Consider the following 4,205-nt stretch of genomic DNA (forward strand, 5'->3'; position numbering starts at 1 on the left):
CCCAAACCCTGCATGTTCGACTAGGATCACCTTGGCTTTGCATGGTGGCGTTTGCATGGTGGCGTTTACTGGCTTGCTGTTCTCTAGGATCACCTTTTTCCCTTTGTCGTCACTGATTGCAGGGTCTGCCTGACTGATTGGGGCCCTTCTGTCACTAGGCCACATTGCCATGTTGTTTCCCTTGGCACTTGTCTGAGTGGGGCCCTTCTAACCAGGGGCCACTGCCTTGCTGTCTCCTTTGTCTTTTGTGGGGCCTTCTTAGCCGAGCCGAGAGGGGCGGTCCTTAAGCACGGCACCAACACCCCAGTCCCTTGCATGTCTAGTAGGAGGTTATTGACCCCTTTGCCCAACAGGGCCAACATGTACTTGTCCATCCATGAGAGTCCCATAATGGCTTCAAAGGCATCCATCGGAACCACAAGGAAGTCCAGCTTGGCTTCAAAGGCATCCATCGGAACCATAAGGAAGTCCAGCTTGGCCCTCCATGCGCCCGCTTGAACCAGCACGGAGTACGCCATGAGCACATTGGAATTAGTGCCTTGAGAAAAAGACACCTCCACGGCTGTGGCCGTACGAGTTAACCGCACCCCCAACCTCTTAGCACATTTGGGGGTCATGAAATTATGCGTTGCTCCCGTGTCCACCATCATGTTCTGCTTTACTCCGTTCATTTCTGCTTGAATATACAAATGTGGAATGGTTTGCAGTTATGCAGCCATACATCTCGGAGCTACCTGCACAGCCCCCACACGAGGCGTATTTGGTGCACTGCCTCTTGGTTGGGAGCACTCCGGTTCATCAATCTTTGTGATCCGTACTCCCTCATGGTGATGATGATACCCTCCGTCGTAATCGCTGCCATCTATACTGAATCCTGGGCATCCACTATGTTTACCCTAGATTGGGCAGGTCGTTTTGGGCATTCATTGTCATAGTGATCCCCACTGCACTAGTGACAATACCTCTAGGTGAGGGGTATTTGATAGCCATTGTTATTCATGTTTTGTGCCGTGGATTGATTGTTACTCCGCCAATTGTTGCTTGACTGGCATAACCACCTCTACGAGGGTTTGCGTAACCTCCACCTTGATTTCCCATTGACTGTGTTCCTGATGATTCATTCTTCGTGTCCTGGGTTGCATTCTCTTGCTTCCCTTGCACCTTAGGTGCATTGGCATTGTTAACTGCCACTGTGTTTGCTCGGGCATTCACCCTACAAACAACGACTGTCTGCATCTACCAGTCTTTCAGCCATAACCATGGCCTCTTCATAGTCCCTTGGATTCTGCTTCTCTACTTCTCTTCGGGCCCAATCCTTTAGCCCAAACAAGAATCCATGCAATCTATCCACTGAAGTCATCTTGGTGATTTGAAGTATAATTTGCCGATACTTGCTTATGTACTCAGACAGCTTCCTATCCCCTTGAGAGACAGATTCCTCCATTCATCCCTTATCTTTAAAACTTCATTTCGGGGGAACAGAGTATTCTGTGATGTCCTTTTTGAATTTATCCCATGACCTCCAACCGCTCCCCTCACCGCGTTTCTCCGCGGCTAGGAGCCAGCTGAACACGTCCCCCATGAGAAAACGGGATGCAATCTTTATCCAATGCTGATCTGCCACTTGATTCATTTCCAAGTACTCTTCCACTTCACGGACACACTTCTGCACAGAATTAGAGAGTCCCTCTATCTCGAGTATTTTTCGGGGGGTTGAGGTTTGACGCTGGCGGTGGCTAGGTTGGGTGAACTCCCTTTCGGAGTCAGGGGAGGACCTGCCGTCTCTCCTCTCGGGTGCTAGCGGCAACCGCTCCATCGAGGTGGTCAACATGTCCTTCAGACGGCCTAAGCACTCGTCTTGCTGTGTCATTTGAGCTTGCACCTCGGAACTACCCCGGTAGTCCCCTTCATCATCCATGTTCCTCACCGTCGAGGGCCCTAGCCGTTCACCACGCCTTTCTTGGTGTTCGGCAAGATTGACCCACCATCGGATTTCGATTGAGAGGGCTTCCTCCTCCTCAATCCGCCGCACTTCTGCTTCGGACAATGGGGCTTCGCTACTTTCGGTAGCCGGCTTCTTGAAGAATTTGTTCACGAACCACGTCGCACCTTTTTGGCATGGGACGCTTGCTCAACCAAGCGAATTCGTGATCTGATACCAAGTGTGATGGCCCGGTCCCCACGGGACCCCAACGGGTTGCTCAACCAAGTGAATTCGTGATCTGATACCAAATGTGATGGCCCGGTCCCCACGGGACCCCAACGGGTTTACTTCACCTTGCTGACATGCCAAACGGCACTAGAAACAATGGGACCGGCCAACGTTCCCTGCGGCTCACGCGGAGTCAACGGCAATGAGGAACTCACGTTTTACCTCACGGAGTAAGTAAAATAACATTAAAAGTAGTGGTATTTCACTTGCGCCAAAGGCTCCCACTTATTCTACACCTCTCAAGTCATTTCACAAAGTCAGACTAGAGTCAATCTACAAAAGCTCAATAGGGTCTTCTTTCCCCGTTGATTTTTTCCAAGCCTGTTCCCTTGGCTATGGTTTCGCTAGATAGTAGATAGGGACAGTGGGAATCTCGTTAATCCATTCATGTGCATCACTAATTAGATGACGAGGCATTTGGCTACCTTAAGAGAGTCATAGTTACTCCCGCCGTTTACCCGCGGTTGGTTGAATTTCTTCACTTTGACATTCAGAGCACCGGGCAGAAATCACATTTCGTCAACATCCATGGGGACCATTGCAATGCTTTGTTTTAATTCAACAGTTGGATTCCCCTTGTCCGTACCAGTTCTGAGACGGCTGCCTAGGAAGGGAGGGCCGCCCCGCAAAAGGGGCGACGTTCTGTGCCCGTTGCCCAGTGGGCATGCATAGGCCCGCCCTCGTCGCTGGGGTAGCTCGGGCAAACCCTCGACAGCCTCCTAGGTCAGATCGCAGACCCCTAGACCCAGCCCTCAGAGCCAATCCTTTTCCTGAAGTTACAGATCCGTTTTGCCGACTTCCCTTACTTCAATTGTTCTATTGACCAGAGGCTATTCACCTTGGAGACCTGATGTGGTTTATGAGTATGACCGGGCGTGATCGGCATTTTCTCCTCTAGATTTTCACAGGCCGCCGCGGGGGCGCACCGGACACCACGAGACGAGTGGTGCTTTACCAGCCGTGCTAGACCCTATCTCCGAGTGATCCGATTTCAGGGTGGGCGGGCTATTACAAAGAAAAGAGAACTCTTCTCGAGGCCCCCACCGGCATCTCCAGATTTGGTCACGTTGCCGTCCACCGCCATGTCCCGATTTGGGAATATTAACCCGATTCCCTTTCGATGCGCGGCGCGCAGTGCACCCTTGACACAGGACTACCCCATCTCTTAGGATCGACTAATCCATCTCTTAGGATCGACTAACCCAATTGCTATTCACATGGAACCTTTCTCCACTTTGGTCTTCAAAGTTCCCATTTGAATATTTGCTACTACCACCAAGATTTGCAACGGGGGCCGTTTCACTCGGGCTCGCGCTCGGAGCTACGCCACGACCTCCACGCCCTCCTACTCATCAAGGCCTCGCACTCGCCCCGATGGTGGTCGGGTATAGGTCGCACGCTTCAGCGCCATCCATTTTCGGGGCTAGTTGATTCGGCACGTGAGTTGTTACACACTCCTTAGCGGATTTCGACTTCCATGAGACCACCGTCCTGCTATCTTAATCAATCAACACCCTTTGTGGGATCTAGGTTAGTGTGCAGTTCGGCACTGTAACCCGGCTTTTGGTTCATCCCACATCGCCAGTTGTGCTTACCAAAAATGGCCCACTTGGAGCTCCCATTCCGCACCAGGGTTCAACAGAGCAACCCGACTGCTTACCTATTTAAAGTTTGAGAATAGGTCGAGGGTGTTTCACCCCCATCCGATGCCTCTTTTACTCGATAAAACTGCAACGAGCTCCAGCTATCCTGAGGGAAACTTCGGAGGGAACCAGCTACTAGATGGTTCGATTAGTCTTTCGTCCCTATACCCAAGTCTGACGAACGATACGTCAGTATCATTACGAGCCTCCACCAGAGTTTCCTCTGGCTTCGCCCTGCTCAGGCATAGTTCACCATCTTTCGGGTCCCAATAGGTACGCTCCCACTCAAACCTTTCACAGAAGATCACGATCGGTCTCATCGATGGTGCACCCCGCAAGGGGGATCCCAC

At 51.5% G+C, this 4,205-nt stretch overlaps 1 pseudogene; it reads right to left on the reverse strand.

The window, feature by feature from the left end:
- Positions 1–3,033: 3,033 nt before the first annotated feature.
- The window catches only part of LOC147616215 (25S ribosomal RNA), a 1,885-nt pseudogene continuing 713 nt past the window's right edge, over positions 3,034–4,205 (reverse strand).

Source organism: Cibotium barometz, chromosome 38, assembly GCF_041138505.1.
Source record: "Cibotium barometz isolate CiBa-2024 chromosome 38, ASM4113850v1, whole genome shotgun sequence".
NCBI lineage: Eukaryota > Viridiplantae > Streptophyta > Polypodiopsida > Cyatheales > Cibotiaceae > Cibotium > Cibotium barometz.